Source organism: Chiloscyllium plagiosum, chromosome 24 (assembly GCF_004010195.1).
Source record: "Chiloscyllium plagiosum isolate BGI_BamShark_2017 chromosome 24, ASM401019v2, whole genome shotgun sequence".
NCBI classification, from domain to species: Eukaryota; Metazoa; Chordata; class Chondrichthyes; order Orectolobiformes; family Hemiscylliidae; genus Chiloscyllium; species Chiloscyllium plagiosum.
Window position 1 is genome coordinate 25,977,682 of NC_057733.1, and position 22,549 is coordinate 26,000,230.

The window sequence follows — 22,549 nt, forward strand, 5'->3', positions numbered from 1 at the left end:
CGACTCCACTTTCAAGGAGCTATGAACCTGCACTCCAAGGTCTCTTTGTTCAGCAACACTCCCTAGGACCTTACCATTAAGTGTATCAGTCCTGCTAAGATTTGCTTTCCCAAAATGCAGCACCTCGCATTTACCTGAATTAAACTCCATGTGCACTTCTCAGCCCATTGGCCCATCTGGTCTAGATCCTGTTGTAATCTGAGGTAACCCTCTTCGCTGTCCTTTACACCTCCAATTTTGGTGTCATCTGCAAACTTACTAAATGTACCTCTTATGCTCGCATCCAAATCATTTATGTAAATGACAAAAAGTAGAGGACCCAGCACCGATCCTTGTGGCACTCCACTGGTCCTCATGGAGGCTTATGGTGGAAAGCAGTAAACTTGAGTTGTTAGCTTTCAAAAAATGATTCAGAATCTGTAGAAGCAAAATGCAAAAAGGAAACAGCCGAAGTATATTCAGATCAGGGCAAGGAGCTAATAAGTTCAGAATTGTGAGACCTTCATGAAAAATTGAAGGCTTACTTAGCCAGAAGCAAATGGAATTACCCCCAAGTTATTTCTGTCTTGAGGAATAGCTGGAATCCTAAAGAGATTAGAGTCAATTTCATAGGATTATATCATAACTTTTAAGGTTGTTCCAAGGAAACATGAATGGACCTTGAAGTTTTCTTACCATAATGGAGGAAGTAAAAAGTAAAAATGACTTGATAGCATAAGTTTTATAAGCTGTTAAGTTGCTTTTATTAGATTTTCTTCATATACAGTATTTTTTTTGTTATTCAAAAGAAATGTAAAATTTTGCAGTATACTTCATTTCTGGCTGCTCAAATTTCTTCTTTAAACATTATCCACCTCTATCAGGATTATAACATTGCATTTAGTTCTGTTCTTTAGACCTTGACAAAAAGGATAGACAAGAAAGCTCAGAAGAGCAGCAATTTTGACATTGATGATTAGTCATTAAGAAAGAGCAAATTTCAAGATTTTACGAATTTCAGTAATTTAGAGTAAACATGAAACAAAGCAGAGACGATGCCTGATGTGCACTTAAGTAAAAACAATTTGCCCACCAATGAAGAAGCAGCGGGTGATCTTGATTAACTGATATCAATTATTGGAGGTGTGTTTAACTAGCCATCCTCCATGTGACCTTAATGTCCCAACAGAGATTACAGTTGAAAGAATGGCAGACGCAGGTCATCAGGATAAAAGCTGCTATTGGATGTAATCTGAGCACTAATTTGCCTTGAAATTGCATTGTTTTATTTCTGAAACAAAGTTACGATTTGGGTTTCTGACTAAACCTATTTGCATAATCACATGCATAAAAATCTTTCTTGAAGAAGAACAATTACCTAGCGTAATGTAACATAATTGTTTACTAAATTTACTTAAAGAATATTCATTAAAGTACCCCAGTTAAAATGGAATTGCCATAAAAAATAAGGATTTTTACAAAGTATCTGTCTTCCATGCGTTAAGTAACATGTCGCCTGCTCAGTGTTAATCCCATATCCTGTTGGGTTTTGAACACTTTTTTGTGACCCACTCAGATCATACTCTGTAATCATGGATGAATTACATCCATGGATGAAATTCTTAAGACAAATGAAGCCTTCAATGAAGCCTTCAATTCCTACCAGCATGTTTGACATTATCCTCTGGACTATCTTTGGTGTTGCAATGATACTAAGAATATGTGGTCAATACAATAATATCCAAATGATGAAATGAAGGCTGTTGGAAGATTTGACTATTTATCTCATGATAACTGACAGAATCCACTGTTTGTGTCCATTTTTCTAAAGATGGTACTCTTTGTATTTTTTGCATTACTGAAGCCATTGGGTGTACTTCACACTTGCAATTCAATCAGGTCAACATCAACTTTGATAAACTATTTTGTTTGGGAACAGGTATTATAACAGTTCCCTACTGCATTTGTCTGTTTATTGATTGAACAACCCCTTGTTGAAACATTCTATTTTACTTCTCACTTTCTTCTTGGGCATCGGACTTTCCTGGGTGGAAACAGACAAACGAGTTTTGCATTATGTGTGACATGTGAAAACAGTTTCGAGTTCAACCAACATTTTGAAAACATTTGGAAATTTAGTTATGAATTCATCATTTTGATCCTTTTCATCAATTTTGTCCGTTTTATAAATTTAGTTTAGATCTTACATGCGCTCTAGTTAATAAAGTGCAACCAGATTCTGGATTCTGTATATGATTTCTAAAATTTCTCTCTTTGCATTTCAGATTTGCAGTTAGTTGTCCTTTGATCTTCAGTGCGTTTCCTTCTGGACCTTATAGACTAATTGATGAAAGTTGCAATGTTATCTGATATGGCTATTCTACTTACTCAGAGAGCACTGAAACTGCTGCTCCCATGTCTGAGTTAAAACTGTTAGCTATTACATTGACCTCTATACTAGCATTCAACTATTTGCTTTTTAGTTTGTTAGTTTCTCCAAGGAATGTATAAACTTTTCTGGTTTCATAATTTCTTGGAAATGCTATTCTTTAAAGACTTTCACTCTTATTTGAGGATGAAAAGTTCTCAGCACATCATACAGAATGTAAGTGTCTGAATTTAAAACAGGCTTGGTAGTCTGTGGTTCTGGTGAGGCAATTTCTTATTCACCCATGGGATGTGGGCTTCACTGGCTGGGTCTCTGGTTATTGCCCATCCCTAACTGCTGTTGAGGAGGTGATTGTGAGTCACCTTCTTGGAATGCTGTAGTCCAGTGTCTCAGTGCTTGGGCCTCAGTATATAAATGACCTGGATGATGGAACCAAATGTAACTTTTCCAAATTTGCAATGGTACAAAACTGAATGGGGTTGTGAATTATGAGGAGAAAGTAAGTTTGAGTTTGATTTTATTGTAATCACATGTACCTAAGTATAGCAAAAAGCACAGGCAGATCATAGCAAACAAGGAGGTACAGATCATAGGGTGGTTAGACAGGGTTGAGTCTTTGATGTTGGCAGTCTTTCAGCGGTAACAACAAGTGTAATTGGAGTTGGATACAACTTTCTGTAGCTTCCTACAGTCCTGGACAGAGCAGTTGCCACACCAGGTCGTTATGCACCTGGATAGAATGCTTTCTATGGTGCATCTGGAGATGTTGGCGAGGGTCCTTATGGACTTGCCAAATTTCCTGAGCCACCTGAAGAAGAAGAGGCATTGTTGTGCCTTCTTGACCAACACATCTACGTTGGAGGTCCAGGACACATTGTCAGTTATCATCACTCCTAGGAACTTAACGCTCTCAACTCACTTCACCTCAGCTCCGTTGATGTAGGTGGGGCATGTTCTCTCCCTTCTTTTGCCAATACTGAGAGAGAACTTGTTACCATTGCACCACACTACCAAGCATTCTACCTCCTTCCCGAATTCTGATTCATCATTGTTTGATATCTGTCCTACCACAGTGCTGTCATCAGTAAACTTGTAGATGGCGTTCATTTGGAATTTCGTTACACAGTCGTGGTTGTAGAAGGAGTATAGTAGCAGTCTTTGGACGAATCCTTGCAGGACGCCAGTGTTGAGGGTTATCGTGGAGGAGGAGCAGTTGTCTATCTTCACTGATTGCAGTCTGTGGGTCAAGAAGCTGAGGATCCAGTTGCGGAGGCCAGAGCAGAAACCAAGGTCTTGGAGTTTTCAGATTAGTCTGGCAGGGACTATGGTGTTGAAGGAGGAACTGTAGTTGATGAGTAAGAGCCTAGCACGGATGCCCTTGTTATCTAGTTGTTCCAGGGATGAGTGTAGAGTCAGGGAGATGGCACCTGCTAAGCACCTGTTACGCGGTAGGCAAATTATCAGGGATTGAGACAGGCTGGGAGGCTAGAGTTGATGTGAGCCATGACCAGCCTCTCAAAGCACTTCATGATTATTGAGATCAGAGCCACAGGGCAGTAGTCATTAAGGCATGTTGCTTGTGCTTTCTTAGCTACGGGGGTGGTGGTGGCCTTCTTGAAGCAGGTGGGGACTTTGCCTTGTCGGAGGGAGAGGTTGAAGACGTCTGTGAATACCTCTGTCAATTGATCCACCCAGGATCTAAGTGCAAGGCCGGGACTCTGTGCGGGCTCCTCGCTTTCCTTGGGTTGACTCCCAGGAAGACCGATCTGACGTCTGCAGTGGTGACAGAAGGAGCAGGTACATCCAGGCCTGTCAGAGCATGTGACACTACACCACTGGCATTCTGCTAGAACTGAGCATAGAAAGTATTGGGCACCACAGGGAGGGATGTGTCTTTGTCCACTATCTTGTTCTGCTTCATCTTGTATCCTGTTATGTTGTGCCACAGGCAGTGGGTGTCCTTATGGTTGGTCTGGGTCTCTAACTTGGTCTGGTACTGTCCCTTGTCATGTCTGATGGCTTTGCAGAGTTCATCTCTGGATTTTCTGAATAGGTTTGGATCATCTGACTTGAATGCTGCCCACTAGGTCTTCAGTAGGCAATGGATTTTCCAGTTCATCCAAGGTTTCTGGTTGGTGAGCACTCAGATTAACTTCTTTGGCGGGCAGTCCTCCATAAACTTGCGAGTGAACTCTGTGACAATGGTGGCGTACTCATTCAGGTTGTCCACTGAGTAAGGAGGCTTCAAGGTGATTTAGACAAGTTGAATGAGTGAGCAAACACAAAACAAAAGCAGTATAGCATGGAAGTTATTCACTTTGGTATGAAAAACAGAAAGGCAGAATATCGTTTAAATAGTGATACGTTTGGAAATGTTGTCCTTGTACACTAGTCAATGAAAGTAGACAGCAGGCACAGTTAGGAAAGCCTTTTTTTTAAGAGAATTTCGAGATCAGAATTAAGGGACATCTTACTGCAGTTGTTCAGGGCCTCAGTGAGACCATACTTCGAGTGTTGCATGCAGTTTTAGCCTCCCTACCTAAGGAAGGATATACTTGACATACAGCGAGTGCAGCAGAGGTTCACTAGGCTGATACCAGGGATGGCAGAACTATCCTGTGAAGACAGATTGGTTCAACTGGACCTGTATTCACTAGAGTTTCAAAGGGTGAGGGAAGATCTAATGGAAATGTATAACAAACCAACAGGACTGGAAAGACGAGATGCAAGAAGGATGTTTTCCCTGTTTGGGAAATCTAAAACCAGGATATGCAGTAGGGCATTTCGGACTGAGAACACATTTCTTCACTCAAAGGATAGTAATCTGTGAAATTCTGTACCAGAGAAGACAATGGAGGCCAGGTCACTCCATTTATTCAAGAAAGAGAGAGATATTTTAGGTATTAAAGCCATCAAGTGTTTTGTGGAGAAAATTGGAATATGGAGTTGAGATAATGGATCACGTGATTATTTGAATGAAAGAGCAGGCTTAAAGGGCTAAATAACCTGCTCTTAGTTGCTGTGTTTGCATGTTTCTGTTTGAGGTTGGCAACCCCAAAATGCTATTGGGAGGCACCCAGCAACACTGAAGTAATGGCAATGTATTTCATGGTCAGGATGGTGAATGGCTTGGACAGGAAACTGGCAGATGATGGTGTTCCTATGTATCTACCATGCAAGTCCTTCTAGATGGTAGCGGTTGTGGGTATGCAAGGTGCTGTATAAGGAGGTTTGGTGTATTTCTGCCATGCATCTTGTAAATGTTACACACTGCAATCACTATGCATCCATGATGGAGAGAGTGGATGCTTGTGAATGCGATGCCAATGAAGTGGTTTGCTTTGTCCTCAATGGTATTAATATTCTTGAGTTAGTTGGAGCTGTATCTATCCTGGCAAGTGAGGAGTACTCCATCACATTCCTGACTTGTGGCTTGTCAATGGTGAACAGGTTTTGGGGAGTCAGGAGATGAATTACTCATTACAGGATTCCGAGCCTCTGACCTGTGCTTGTAGCTATATTATTTATGTGGTTCAATCTGTTCAGTTTCTGATCAATGGTAATGAGGCTGGTGTCCCATCACCAAGTCATCCTTTATTTGCTTGTGCACAGTACTGTGGCCAGCCAGCTCAGAGTCAGTCTCTGAACTGAAGAGATTCAAATGCCCTGGTTATATCCATATTATTCCCCCTCCTCCCCCGTACTCCCATGCAGCAGTAGTGAGCATAGTCTCCTGGTTATAGCACAGCTCAAAATAAAGAAAAAAATAAACACAAACAATAGTGAAACCCAAAAAAGAGAACAAATAGCTTTCCTAAACAAGGGGGAAAAGACAAAGAAACTTTCCTCCTACCAGCAGGAACGCACTGACTGTGGCATCAGCCAGCACAAAGTCAGTCGCCTGATCTGAGGAGATTCTAATCTCCTGGTTATATTTTTTTTTCTGAGGAGATTCTAATCTTTAAATGGTTTGATTAGATTCCCTACAGTATGGAAACAAGACTCTTGGCCCAACAAGTCCACACCAAACCTCCAAAGAGCAACCCACCAGACCCTTCCCTACCCTATATTTACCCCTGACTAATGCACCTAACACAATGGCAATTTAGCATGGCCAGTTCACCTGAGCTGCACATCTTTTGGATTGTGGGAGGAAACCGGAGCATTCGGAGGAAACCCAGTTCATATTTTTTCCCAACCCATGTTGTGTGTGAAACACAATGAAAGACAACAGATGTACAAATCTTTATTCAATTTCGTGGGCGGCACAGTGGTTAGCACTGCTGCCTCACAGCGCCTGAGACCCGGGTTCAATTCCCGCCTCAGGTGACTGACTGTGTGGAGTTTGCACATTCTTCCCGTGTCTGCGTGGGTTTCCTCCAGGTGCTCCGGTTTCCTTCCACAATCCCAAAGATGTGCAGGTTAGGTGAATTGACCATGTTAAATTGCCCGTAGAGTTAGGTAATGGGTAAATATAGGGGTATGGGTGGGTTGTGCTTTGGCGGGTCGGTGTGGACTTGTTGGGCCGAAGGGCCTGTTTCACACTGTAATGTAATCTAATAATCTAATCTAATCTTCCACCACCAGGAAGAAAGGAAACACCAGGGTGGCCAGTGACAAGCAGTGTCCTTCTCATCAGAGGGCAATGCTGCGTGATCAAAAATGTGAAAGGGAGGGCAGGGTTAAATCAAAATAGAGTTGGAGGGGGAGTCTCCTGTTTTTTTTTGGATATATATAATGCCCCCAAACTACCACCTAACTGGTACTAATATTTTCCCCAGTGTGTGTAGGTGTGAGACATAGTGAAAGACACAAGGTGTACAACTCTTTATTAGATTTCCACCACCAGGAAGAAAGGAAAACCCAAGTGGCCAGTAACAAGCAGTGTCCTTCTTAGAGGGCAATGCTGTGTGATCAAACAGTGAAGGGGAGGGCAGGGATTAAATCAAAATAGAGTTGGAGGGGGAAATAATACACTCCACTCCCTGCAGTGCCCACCTCTCCCTGAACAGCTCAAAGGTGTTGGTGGACACCGCGTGCTCTTTCTCCAGGGACACCCGGGCGTTGACATAACTGCAGAAGAGGGGCAGGCAATCGGCAACTCTCCTGGTTATATTGGTCAGCCAGAAACCTCCTGACTGGCCCAGGTTAACAAATCAATGAGGTCAACCTTGTCCCGATCATGGCAGGTAACAACCCTTACCCCTGGATTTTGACATTGGGGGATTCAGTGATGGTAATGCCATTGAATGCAATGGTTAGATTCTTTCTGGTTAGCGATGGTATTTGCCAGGCACCTGTTTGGTGCAAATGCTACTTGCCACTTACCAGCTCAAGCCTGGATAATGGCCAGGTCTTACTGCATATCAACATTGACTACTGCAGTATCTGATGAGCCATGAATTGTGCTAAATGTTTCTGTTATGTTTTTGTCTTTTCCTTCATGTTATTTTCTTTGTCTTCTTTTTTCGTGAAACCAACGAGAACCTCCAGCCTCGGCACAGACTCCAAATCTCAGTGAGAACTCTTGGCCTCAGAGCAGACTTCTGGCATTTTGCAGACTGCCAGCGTCAGTGCGAGCACCTGGCCTCAGTGCGAGCACCTAGTCTCAGTGTGGACCCCTAGCCTCAGTGCAGACACCTAGCCATACGTGGAATCCCAGCCTCAGCACGGACACCTGGACTCAGTGTGGATACTTGGCCTTAGTGTGGATACCTGTCCTTAATATGGATACCTGGCCTTAGCAGGGACACCTGGCCTCAGTGCAGACACACGGCCTCAATGCAGACACCTGACCTCAGCGTGGACACCTGGCCGCAGTGTGGATACCTGGCCTCAGTGCAGACACACAGCCTCAGTGCAGACACCTGGCCTCGGTGCGGAAACCTGGCCTCCGTGCAGAAACCTGGCCTCCATGCAAAGACCTGACCTCAGTGCGGAATTCCTGGCCTCAGTGCGGACACCTGGCCTCAGTACGGACACCTGGCCTCAGCGCAGATACCTGGCCTCAGCGCAGACACCTGGCATCAGTGCAGATACCTGGCCTCAGTGAAGACACCTGGCCAGAGTGCAGATATCTGGCCTTAGTGTGGATACCTGGCCTCAGAGCAGATACCTGGCCTTAGTGTGGATACCTGACCTTAGCGTAAATATCTGGCCTCAGTGCTGACACCTGGCCTTAGTGTGGATACCTGACCTCAGCGTGGATACCTGGCCTCAGAGCAGACACCTGGCCTAAGTGTGAATACCTGACCTTAGCGTGAATATCTGGCCTCAGTGCTGACACCTGGCCTTAGTGTGGATACCTGACCTCAGCGTGGATACCTGGCCTCAGAGCAGACACCTGGCCTTAGTGTGAATACCTAGCTCAGCACGGACACGTAGCCTCAGCACAGACACTTAACAGCATGGACAACTGGCCTTAAGTGTCTGTGTAAGGCCAGGTATCCACTGAGGCTGGGGTCCGCATAAGGCCAGGTGTCCCTGTAGGGCCAGGTGTCCATGTGGAGGCCAGGTGTCCGCATAAGGCCAGGTGTCCATGCTGAGGCCAGGTGTCCATGCTGAGGCCAGGTGCCCACACTGAGGCCAGGTGCCCACACTGAGGCCAAGTGTTCACATGGAGGCCAGGTGTCCGCATAAGGCCAGGTGTCTATGCTGAGACCAGGTGTCCACACTGAGGCTAGGTGTCTGCGCTGAGGCCAGGTGTTAGTAAAAGGCCAGGTGTCCTTGCTGAGGCCATATGTCTGCGCTGAGGCCAGGTGTCTGCGCTGAAGCCAAGTGTCCGTACTGAGGCCAGGTATCCGCACTGAGGCCAGGTGTCCGTGCTGAGGCCAAGTGTCCGTACTGAGGCCAGGTATCCGCACTGAGGCCAGATGTCCGTGCTGAGGCCAGATGTCCGTGCTGAGGCCAGGTGTCCGTACTGAGGCCAGGTGTCCGCACTGAGGCCAAGTGTTCACATGGAGGCCAGGTGTCCGCATAAGGCCAGGTGTCTATGCTGAGACCAGGTGTCCATGCTGAGGCTAGGTGTCTGCGCTGAGGCTAGGTGTTAGTAAAAGGCCAGGTGTCCTTGCTGAGGCCAGGTGTCTGCGTTGAGGCCAGGTGTTCGTATAAGGCCAGGTGTCCTTGCTGAGGCCATATGTCTGCACTGAGGCCAGGTGTCCGCGCTGAGGCCAAGTGTCCGTACTGAGGCCAGGTATCCGCACTGAAGCCAGGTGTCCATGCTGAGGCCAGGTGTTCGCATAAGGCCAGGCGTCTGTGCTGACGCCAAGTGTCCACAGTGAGGCCCGGTGTCCGCTCAAGGCCAGGTGTCCATGCTAAGACCAGGTGTCAGCTTAAGGCCAGGTGTCCATGCTTAGGCCAGGTGTCCGTTTAAGACCAAGTGCCCATGCTGAGGTCACCTGGCCTCACTATGGACACCTGGCCTCAGTACAGGCACCTGGTCTCAGCATGGACACCTGGCCTCGGTACGGACACCTGGCCTTACGTGGACACCTGGCCTCAGCATGGACTCCTGGCCTTAAGAGCCTCACATGATGTCATCGTGACTCCCGGCCCCAGCACAGATTCCTGGCCTCATGAGCCTCAAGGTGAAGCCAGTGTGGACTCCTGGGCTTAGCTCAGACTCTTGGCCGTGAGGTGATTCCAGAGTAGACTCCTAACATTCCTGGCCTCGAGAGCCCTGACGTTAAACCCAGCACGTACTGAAGGGACTGTTATTCTAAATGTATTATTTCTTTATTTCTCAAATATATTTCTATGTTTTTTGCTTTTATACCTAAGATGATGTGAAGGTCTGAAATACTGGACATTTTATTTCTTTATTTTTCTAATTTTTCCCTAAGAATTTGTACTTACAAATCTGTACCTAGGTACATTTGTACCTAAGATGGCACCATATGTGATGATTGGTAAACTTTTGTCTGTACTCATGCGACAATAAAGCTAATTTTAATTGTAATTCCAGTTCTAACATTGAGCAATCATCAGCAAGCATCCTACTTTTAACCTATGATGATGGGAAGGTCACTGATTAAGCAGCTGAAGATGGTCGGGCATAGGACAGTATATTAAAGAACTCCTGCAGAGATATCCTGAAGCTAAGATGACCTACTTTCAAGAAAGCACGACCATCTTGCCCTCTAAAACGTGTGGGGGGGTTGCATTACTGATTAAGGACAATATCACAGCTGCATAAAGAGAAGTCATCTTTGAAGGGTCATCCAGCTACCAATTCTCCAGTCCCACTAATGTGTAATACAACTAGTGTTACGTCCAAGAGTACCATTTGAGTAGTCACTGCATTAGAATTTGGCTTTTCATAAATTCACTAAAATAAGTTGAAGCCACTGAATACTACTTTTACTGCTGAAATGGCAATGTCTGTTCTTTTGTGCATTTAAGTGTTATGTAATGTTATTTATGCATTGCAAAAGCACAAAAGAATTGAGGAAAATATATCGTTCATCTTCCAATCATTGTTTCTTAAAAGTCTCTATCAACAATTAGCATTTTAACCATCATGCTTTATTTTTACAGAATTGTAAAAAGAAGGGGACATTTCCTGGAAAGTAATCTGATCTGAAGGTAAGAACACCATTTACTTTTCAATTGGATATAATCCAGAAAATAAACTATTTACATGGTCTAAACAGTAACTGTGAACGTATCAAATAAAGCTCTGTAATGTCCATCCATTGCCAACTGAGAAACACTATTCAGATTGGAGAAATGGTGTAGTTTATCAAGATTTAAACATATTTTATCTTGACTATGCCACTTTTCTGAGAAGCACTACAAGTTGCAAGCTTGTCCTTAATTAAGAAATTGAGAGCTACATTAAATTTTCTTTCAGATCTATCCCAAAGTTTGACAGTTATTGAGTATTTTCTGCGCTTCATGCTTATATGGTATGGTTTTCTACTTAGCCTTTAATAGTGACCCTCTTTAAAACCCTGTAGGAATAATATGAAGTGAAACTGGCAAAATGCGAGGTACTTTTAAGAACACAGTTGCAAACAGGTATTAAAATAGGTATAAATTCACTGACATTCAGAAAACAGAGCTTTCGATTACTTACTTGCCTAAATAGGTTGAAGCTGCTATATGCAGAGATTAGAAAGTATGATGAGGCCGTTCAAGCAGCTGTATGCGCAGTTTGGAAAATATGATGAGTCAGTTTAAGCTGCTGTATGCACAGTTTGGAAAATATGATGAGTCAAATGATCTGGGTGATGTGCCACACTGACCGATGTTTTTCTGTGAGATGGAGAAACATTTGAGCAGTTGTAAAATTCAGGATTTTGCCGATCCCTACAAATGCCACTTGCAGAAATAATGTAGAAAAAACTCATGAATTTTATAGAAATCTAACACCACTAGGACAGGGTAGATGCAGAAAGGATGGTCCCAATGGCAGGGAGTCCAGAACCAGAGGTCACAGCCTAAGGATACAGAGTAATCCATTTAGGACTGAGATGCAGAGAAATGTCTTTACCCAAAGAGTGGTGAGTCTGTGGAATTTGCTATCACAGAAAGCAATCAAGGCAAAAACATCGTATGATTTCATGAAGGAGTTGGATATAGCACTTGCTGCTAAAATGATCAAAAGATATGGGGAAAGGGTGGAACAGGCTACTGAGCTGGATGATCAGTCATGATCATAATGAATTAGGAAGCTGGCTCAAAGTACCGAATGACCTACTCTTGCTCCTAGTTTCTATGTCATGTCCCCCTTATAACTGGCTTACTAATAATATTTACCAGTATTTAATACAAATTGCATGGCAAAGTCTTCTGTCTCTATAAATTCCCAATGCTTCATACTTTGTTTTTGTTTCTGTCTGAAGCCTTATTAGAAAAATATTGTGGACAGTTGCTCCCAGCTCAATGAATGCAAGTATCATCTGTATGTTCCAAAAGTGATTTCTCTAAATCCAGATCCTTAACATTGAACAAGATAGTATAACATAGTGAGAGAAAGAGGCAATTACATTTGGTAAGATACAGCCCAGAATAGTTTCTGAATAATTTCTTAGTCCTGCAAAAACCTGCAAGAAGTGTAAATATCATTTGTGATTAATTCACCCTGAGGAATATGGTCCATGTTGTGGGCAGGTCCCACTTCTGGACTGATTTTTTTCCCCAATAATAAGCTAGCACAATGGACTGCAGAATACAATTTTTCTTAAAATTCTGCAATCTTTTGTGCCAGTTACAGATTTATAAGGTGAGTTGTGACAGAAAAAACCCATGCACAATCAAGCAGAAATTCCAGGTCAGTGTGTTTGATAATTGGAGCACACTGTCGTTAGCATACACATGAAGGTAGTTCCACACCTGACTGCAACACACAAATTATTTCCTCATCAGAATTCAACCTCTTTTTCTCAGAAAAATGCATTTATTTGATGCAATCCAGTCAGATTCCTTGCACAGATTGCTTCATGATTTCTCCTAATGCATCAGCGGAGCATAAATATTCATTTAAGAGCAAAACGTTAGCACATCTTCGTAAGCGAGAAATGAAATGTGTTACCTTAAGTCTGTTGGTATTGGAGCCTGATCCAAATGTAATTTACAGCATTGGTCTTGTACACTTTTCAGGGATAGAAATATGCAGTGTTTATTTAAGTTAATTGGATTCAACGCTTGATTGCAGATTTTCATTTCACAGGTACTCAAGGACAGCTCCTTGGGTTAATAGGTGTCCCACAGGTTTTCAGGGTAACCTTTCCACCCTTAAGTAGTAAGAGTGTGAGCTGTGATTTAATTATTCATGGGGGGCTGTTCCCTTTATCTTGTTCCACATGAGCTTCCTCTCTTTCTTTGATACTTTTCCCCCTCCTTCTGCAATTGTTTGACTGTTTTCCTGGTAGAATTCAGTTTTTCAAGCCTGTTCCACTTTTCAGTGTTATCAGGACTGATCTTAGCCATGAATTTATGTACTTGCCTTTGTCTCACATTCCTTAATTCTTTCAGTTAACAAAACTCTGTCTCTTTCTCCTAGTTGTGCCCATCCTCCCCCAAGAGTTCCATCCACCAACAACCCATTTCATGCACACATTGTATAAGGTGTCTCATTGTTTTTGGAAACCCTGAGAGCTGGCCATTAGCCTACATATGTTCCTCAGATTTCTCAATGGCTGATGCACTGCACACAACTGCTTCCACAGCCCCAAAATAACTGAGTAATGTGCATTTAACAACTATGAAAATGATACACAAAACAGGCCAGATATTTCCAGAGCACAGCAAATAACTTGCACTTGAACTTTTAGGTTTTGAAGTATTGCGAGGCAAGTTGTTATAAGTGCAAAGTGATTATTATGCAGTGAGAAAAGGAATTCTTCTGGAAAAATGGCAACTTATACTTACACACAAACCATAATGCAGTAAACATCCTAACCTGCTTTGCAGGAACAATATAAATGAAATATGATAATAAATCACATAAGAAATTAAATCATATGACCAATAGCTTAGTCAGAGAGGGAGATTTTAAGGGCCTTAGTAGCAAGAGGATCCATATAATGTCTTACTGGTTTGCAAATTTAAAGGATAAGGTGCTAAAGGACAAAAGTAACAATACAGGAAATAACAAACAAAGGGTAATAGGATACCAAGCAGATAACTGAAGAATGCACCATCAATTAAAACCAGAGTTGGGAAAATGTTAAAAATGCACAATTAAACGCTCTTTATCTGCATGTGCAAAGTACGTTTATCAATACGGATGAACTAGTAGGACCATCCATAATAAATGAGTATAACAAAAGTCATTGCAACATAGTTGCAAGGTGAGTAAATCCTGGACCTGAATATTCAGGATTTGAAGATGCCAGTGTTGGACTGGGGTGTACAAATTTAAAAATCACACAAGACCAGGTTATAGTCCAACATGTTTAATTGGAAGCATTAGTTTTCAAAGCGCTGCTCCTTCATCAGGTGGTTGTGGAGTACACAACTGTAAGACACAGAATTTATAGCAAAAGTTTACAGTGTGATGTAACTGAAATTATACATTGAAAAATACCTTGATTGTTTGTTGAGTCTCTCATCTGTTAGAATGACCATGATAGTTTCACTTCTTTCATATGCAAATCACAAAACGTTTTTAAAAAGTTACATTTTCAGGTTAACTTTAACAATTGGTGTCAGCCCAGATTATAATGTTATTGTATTAGCCCCTGTGTGCTGCTGACTGTGCCATAATGTTTAGACTGATTCTAATCTAAAAATATGAATTAACAGAATCTTACATGGATTCATGCAGTTTTTGAGCAAAGTACAATGTAACTCTGAAAGTACAAATTCACCCCACAAAAGTATATACATATTTGTGCATGTGGATTTTTGTGTGTGTGTGTGGGTGTGTGTGTATGTATATGTGTGGTGGGGGGGGGGAGGTTTGTGAGTATCTGTGAGAGAGAGTGTATATGTGTGTGTATATTGAATCAATAAAGAATGCCTAAAAAAACAAAATGGATAGGTATTGGGGAAATTTAGCAAGAAATGTAAAGTCAGGCAGTAAAAGCTTCTACAAGTCCATAATTAGGAAAAGTTTTGCTCAAAATAAATTTGGTGCCTTGGAGTATAAGACTGGATATTTAATATTAGGAAACCAGGAAATGGTAGAGATGTGTATGGATGTTTTGTATCTGTCTTCACAGTAGAAGATTCAAAAAAATAATGGAAATACAACGCATGAAATGGAGGAAAGAACTTAAAACAATCATAATCATAAGAGAATTTAAAAAAAAGAACTGTGGATGGAAAACAAAAATGAAATTGCTGGAATAGCTCAGCAGGTTGTTATGGCCAGACCTGACACCTCAAAACATTTTGAAGCAGGTAGCCCATACCGTAACTTTGCTATTTGTTTTTGATAAGGGCATAGTGGATATTCCCGGAAAGAATGATCTGGTCCGACTGTCAAGTTATAAACAAACAGAATTCATTTACAAAATTACAGCATGAAGCACAAAGAACAGAAAATAGAATACCGGATAACTTATCCATTCCAAACCCAACAAACTATCTCCGACTTAATGATGCTGTTTCAAAGATACTTGCAACAATCCCCATAAATAGACTCCTGAGCACAAAGATTAAAAATGACACAAAAACCTTACAGGTTTCATGTCAGAGAGTTCAGCAACCTTTTTCACACATGCTCTGCTGCAATTAACTCTAATCTAAACCAAGGCTAGCTACACAGCCCTTTGATTATACCAGTTTTTTTCAAGGCATGAAAGGCTTTGGCCAGAGGCATTATCTGTTAGGGGTAAACAAAAAAGGCCCCAATAACCCTTTCAAACTGAGCCAAGTAGGAGCCTTAGGTCATTTAGAATCTCTCTGAAAAAAGCCAAGACAATCTAACCTTGTCAAAGGAACAGGTTTGTCACAAGGTCTGGCAGCATCTGAGGAGAGAAATCAAAGTTTAATGTTTCAGGTCCAGGAATCCGTCCTCAGAATTGGTAATCAGAGGTGATAATCATTAGAGAAATGATATCGGTAAAACTAATGAGACTAATGGCTAACAAATACTCTTTGGGTGATCTTAAATAAGTGTCTATGGAGATAATGGACAAATTGGTTGTAATCTTCCAAAATTTCTTAAACTCTGGAAAAGTCTCAACATATTGGAAGACAATTAATATAAAATCTCCATTTTAAAAAGGAAGGAGACTAAAAGCCTGAAATTATAGGCAGTTAGCTCTATATCTGTCATTAGAAAAATGCTAAAAATCAATTTTAAGGAAGTTAAGCAGTAGATTTAGAAAATTATAGTGCAATCAGGCAGAGCCAACATTATTAAGGGAAGTTACATTTAACAAATTTATTATAGTTCTTGGAAGAAATAACAAGCATGGTAGTTAAAGGACATTCAGTTGATGTCGTGTATAAGGATTTTTCAAAGGCATTTGATAAGGGTGTCTCATAAAAAGTTAAGGTATAAGATAAGAACTCATGTTAGCATGGACTGATTAACTAACAGGAAGCGGAGGTAGGATAAATGGATCATTTTCAGGCTGAAAAACTGTAATCAACAGAATACTGCAGGAACTCATTTGAGGACCTCAAATATTTAAAGTCTATCATAAATGGTTAGATGAAGAGACAAACTTCAGTGTGGCCACTGACAATACAATGAAGGGGTAAGTAAGATGTGAGGAAGATACAACAAATCTATAAATGGATGTAGCTAATGTAAGTGAGTCAGAAAAGATGTAATATTTCAAATAAGTGAATTTGTCCACTTTGACTGAAAGAATATTACAGAATGTTGTGAGAGAGATCTAGGTATCCTTGTACGTCAAAGTATCTGTGGAAGCATATACACTCACATGCATGTTATAGCTTGGAGCTATGGATGGTGATGGATAAGGACTCCAACTTTCTTCCCATCACATGGCTGACAAGGAATCTCCCCCACTCCAAATGCATGTGATTAACATGTGTTGAAAGAATTTGCAGATTGATACTCAACCTGTTCAGCCCATTGTGAAATTACCTTCCTTGAACATTGGTTCTGGCATGGGGCCTGAACCCAGAGCAGTAACATTGTGACACTAGACCACCTAGTGTGGACGTGCAACAGGAAGGCAAATGCAATGTTGGACTTTATTGCAAGAGGCATATAGCTTAAATGTAGGAAAGTTTTGCAACAACTAGAGGGCATTAGAACCACAACCTCACAAATACTGTATACAGTTTTGCATTGGACATGCTTTAAAGATGGTTCACGAAGCTTAGTTTTGCAATGAAAGAGTTGCCTTTTGAGAAAAAGTATAATTGAGTTGGCCCTGTACTCATTTGAATTTTTAAAAATAAAAGATGATCTCATGGAATTAAGTAAGATTCTGAGGGTGCTTGATTGAGTACTCAGTGTATCCCCATACATCAAGGGTTATGGGAATCAGGCAGTAAAATGAATCAGTCAGATCATCCATAAGTGACAGAGCAGGCCTGTGGGAAAAAATGGCCTGCTCCTGCCTCTATTTCTCATGATTGTAAGATCTTTGAAGAGGAATGCAAGGTATTGAGGCAGAGAGGTGTACGAAGAGAATTCAAGAGCTCGGGGCAATTAGGCTATGAGGGAAACAACCCACAGTGACAGAGGAGGATGAATTAAAATTCAGGATACTCAAGAGGTAAGATTTTGACCAATTCAGATTGCCGTGAATTGTGCGTCTGGGTGAGATTATAAAGATGAGGACAAATGAAATGATTTCAACATATGGTTAAAAATTTTAAAATTGAGATATTGTTTGATCGTGAACCAATCTAAGGCAGTGAACGCTGATAGAGGAACAGGACTTTGTGAGAGTAAAGACAGGAGCAGAAAAGTTTTCAATTATTTCATTTTATTGAGGGCGGAAGGTGGGAGGCCAGCTTGAGGTGCACTAGAAAGATCAAGCCTGGAATTAACAAAGCTATGAGTGAGGGTTTCATCAGCAAATGAGCTGAGACAGGGAAAAAGTCAATGTACAAATCGACAGTCTTTGTGATGGTTTAAATATGTGGATAGAAACTTTTCTCAGGTGATGAAGGGCTTTTACTTGTAATGTCGATTCTCCTGTTTCTCGGATGCTGCCTGACCTGCTGTGCTTTTCCAGCACCACACTCTCGACTCTAATCTCCAGCATCTGCAGTCCTCACTTTCGCCTAGTCAGGTTCAGTTATGTCAATTGTGATGACAAATGTAGTTTGGTTTTCAAAATATTGATATACAAGGGCTAGCTACTTTTGTGAAGGAGTGTCTTTAAAAATCAAGATGATAAAGTCCTTCTGGAGTAGTGACTTGCTCTTGTATTTGCCAAATAGCAGTTAACTGCAGACCACTGAAATGTTAATGGAAAGATCTTTATACTGTAGTGTTTAAAAGAAGTGGAATAAACATAAGGCCATTATATTTCATTTCAGTTCAGAAGAATGTAGGGAGTTTTGTTTAAATTCGTTTCAGAAGTAGTTTACTTTAGAAGGAATTGTTGTTTCATTTAGAAAACAATTTACCTTCTCTCCTATAAACGGAAGCATTGTTTCTTTCTTCAGAATGTAGGTTCCCACATTATTCACCATCGTTTGAATTTGGAGGCAATGGAAAAGATTATTATTGTACTTCAAGAAAAAAATACTCAAGGTATGATCATCATGACACAAGGAAGTTGAAAGGGCTTTTTAGTGATGCCCATTAATTGAAGGAAATGATTTGAAATGATTGAAAATTATATTGACTCGTTGATAGGGTGGATGCTTTATAGTGACACCACTGGTTATTTGGAAAACTTCAACTGAAAATAGAATAGATCAATCTATCAGTTCTGTAGGTTTTAAATATAATATTTAATTATCACCAATCCACTGTGCAGTTCCTCATATCAAACATCCAGGCTGTAAATGTGAAAAATGAAGCTTTTAATTTGTATTTCTTTTTTCTCTGAATACATGACAGTTGGCAGAAAAGTCTGGAAAGTAGCAGCTTCTTATATAAGCATGATTATTTATGCAAGGGAGTGGATCTGTATATCTGCTACAGCTCTTTGGTTGGTTAACTATGCTGCATGGAGCAGGCAGTAATGCAAATAGACATACAAATGTGAAATTGATTTTCTCCTTGTGGTTCACAGGAAGAAGGAGGGGAAAAATATAATTTATTTTTTCTCCACATCACTGAATAATGTGTTTTGTTTAGCATTTTGAATTTTGCATCTGCATGCTTGTCAATTCATCAATAAGATTTCAATTAGTTTGGTGAAATAAAAAAAATTGGGCTATGAAAGATCCAATTTTTGCACATTGGTTATTTTGCTAATTGAGAGTACAACCAATAACACAACCTATTCCTTCACAAAATAACATTCCTTTCGTTGTGTAGAAAGCGAGCAGTTTAGAGAAACTTTAAACATTATCAAAAAGAACATAATGAAAAATTCATTATTGAAGAGTATATTTTGTTTTTAAATCTTTACATTCCACCTGCCAGCCTAAGGTTCCAAACAATGCTTGCAACACAAGATCAAATTGTTCACGTGATGGTGGATGCACTTGCATTTCACTGAGCCTATCTGTGTGCAAAATTATGGCTACACTCTGTTACCAGCTTGAAACTAAACACAAACGTTGTTTGTTCTCAATTGTTATTGTGATGATTGGTTATTAGTGGGACAGCAGTACTGGCAATTTCAGAAGCAGTGATGTTGAATTAATACAGATAGCTCCTTGCAGTAATAAAATATATTCATCTTTTTAAATGTTTATCAAGAAATCAACAAAATAAAGAGTCTTCTAAATTATAACTACTCAATACAGCTTTATTTTGTTCAGATTTGCTTCCTTTGTAACTATTCCCAATAAATAATGTCTGTGTTTTTATTTTTTTTTATAAAATAAACCCCTATTTCTCTCCAGTTCATGTTGCGCACACTGAGAAAGGGAGACAGCTTGTATGTACAGGACAATATCTGAAGGGCAGAGCTTTCGATCAATCTTTGACCTAATCCCTAAGTGAAATATGACGTAGATACTTTACATTGATACTGATACAAATCAAGAATGTGAAAATGTTCAGGTGCCAGAAACATTGAATAGGATGGAGGAAACACTGATAACATTGGCTAATCAGCAGGGAACAATTGAAGAAACATAGCCCTTTTTTGTTTTTATATCTTGAAAACATAATTTCACTAGAAAATTATCCATGTGACTTAAAATATACAAGAGAGATTAACAGCCCTCCAGTTTTTGGTGCTGCCTCAGCTCTCCAGCTTTCTGAGAACCTTGATGATTCCAACTGCCTGACTTGCACAAGGGTAAAACAATCAATTCCTACTGGAGCCCAATCCTATGAAGTTCACATTAGAGTTTCAACGCTTTTACGATGAATTGTTCCACAACCCAGAGGGATTGCGAGAGGACAGTACAGGGCAGTTGTTGAGGATAAAATAACAAAGTAATGCTGGGAGTCTTATTTTAGTTATCTATGCTTAAACAAAATCTGGATAGAAATATAACAACAGGGTGTATGCTTGGTTTCATTTAGATTGACATGTTTTAGACTGTATCACCATGGGAGAATATGCATTGAAAATTAGAATCTGACTGCTCTTCCTTTATTTTAGCGCAACCAATTGTGTCTTTGAGTTTTGCTGCTCTCCGTTGCCCCCTTCTGTTACTGTGTATGAACTATGAAGCTGTGAGTGTTCATTATTCAGATGAACAGATTGCTTAAATCAAAATAATTTACTGGCAGAGTAATTTATGCCTGTGGAACATAGCAGTTGCCATTACACAACACTTTTTTTCTCTCTTGATTTTTCTTTGTTGTCCTTTTACAGCTTTTGAAATAGGCAGCAGGAGCCTGTCACATCACTGACAGCACGTTGCTTTGTTAATGCCACTTATGTTCCGTTACCACAAAAGCCGACCCAATTTAACCTGCTTTAAAATGGGATTTTAATCAGAAGCCCTTTTTAAAGGTAAAATATTAAGGTGTCTGAAATGTTGATTTTTCATTAATCAACTTAAGAATGCCTAAGGTTATTGGCTTTTGAACGGTATATCGAATACTTTGAAAGAAAATAGCTTAAATTATTTGGGGGAACATGAGAAAAGTGCTGACAAAAACAGTTTATTTCAGCAGACATATTCAAAGTAAAACAACAAAGTGGTTCCTCCTTTTCAATCCAAAAGGTCCTGTCAGTAAAAATTCCTAAACCCGAAAGATTATACTTTGAATTTTTTTGTCATAGAATCATAGAGATGTACAGCACGGAAACAGACCCTTCGGTCCAACCCGTCCATGCCAACGAGTTATCCCAACCCAATCTAGTCCCACCTGCCAGCACCCGGCCCATATCCATCCAAACTCTTCCTATTCATATACCCATTCAGATGCCTCTTAAATGTTGCAATTGTACGAGTCTCCACCACTTCCTCTGGCAGCTCATTCCATACACATACCACCTTCTGCATGAAAACGTTGCCCCTTAGGTCCCTTTTATATCTTTCCCCTAAACCGATGCCCTCTAGTTCTGGATTCTCCCAACCCAGGGGAAAAGACTTTGTCTATTTATCCTATCCATGCCCCTCTTAATTTTGTAAACCTCTATAAGGCCACCCCTCTGAAGCTCCAGGGAAAACAGCCCCACCCTGTTCAGCCTCTCCCGATAGCTCAAATCCTCCAACCCTGGCAACGTGCATGTCAACTCCAATTTTGGTGTCATCTGCAAACTTACTAACTGTACCTCTTATGCTCACATCCAAATCATTTATATAAATGACGAAAAGTAGAGAACCCAGCACCGATCCTTGTGGCATTCCAATGGTCACAGGCCTCCAGTCTGAAAAACAACCCTCCACCCCACCCTCTGTCTTCTACCTTTGAGCCAATTCTGTATTCAATTGGCTAGTTCTCCCTGAATTCCGTGAGATCTAACCTTGCTAACTAGTCTCCCATGGGGAACCTTGTCGAAGGCCTTAATGAAGTCTATATAGATCACATCTACCGCTCTGCTCTCATCAATCATCCTTGTTACTTCTTCAAAAAACTCAATCAAGTTTGTGATACATGATTTCCCACGCACAAAGCCATGTTGACTATCCCTAATCAGTCCTTGCCTTTCCAAATACATGTTCATCCTGTCCCTCAGGATTCCCTCCAACAACTTGCCCACCACTGACATCAGGCTCACTGGTCTATAGTTTCCTGGCTTGTCCTTACCACCCTTCGTAAACAGTGGCACCACGCTAGCCAACCTCCAGCCTTCCGGCACCTCACCTGTTACTATTGATGATATAAATATCTCAGCAAGAGGCCCAGCAATCACTTCCCTAGCTTCCCACAGAATTCTGGGGTCCACCTGATCAGGTCCTGGGGATTTATCCACCTTTATGCATTTCAAGATATCCAGCACTTCCTCCTCTGTAATATAGACATTTTTCAAGGTGTCACCATCTATTTCCCTACATTCTATATCTTCCATGTCCTTTTCCACAATAAATACTGATGCAAAATACTCATTTAGTATCTCTCCCATTTTCTGCGGCTCCACACGAAGGCCACCTTGCTGATCATTGAGGGGCCATATTCTCTCCCCAGTTACCCTTTTGTCCTTAATGTAGTTGTAAAAACCTTTGGATTCTCCTTAATTCTATTTGCCAAAGATATCTCATGTCCCCTTT

General features: G+C 41.0%; 1 long non-coding RNA gene across 2 annotated transcripts in view; it reads left to right on the forward strand.

Annotated features, from left to right (window-relative positions):
* The window catches only part of LOC122562103, a 354,404-nt gene that overhangs the window by 71,621 nt on the left and 260,234 nt on the right, over window positions 1-22,549 (forward strand). For both annotated transcript variants that reach the window (XR_006315215.1, XR_006315216.1), the window contains one exon: window positions 10,904-10,951. This is a non-coding gene — a long non-coding RNA (uncharacterized LOC122562103). The remainder of the gene's footprint in view (window positions 1-10,903; window positions 10,952-22,549) is intronic.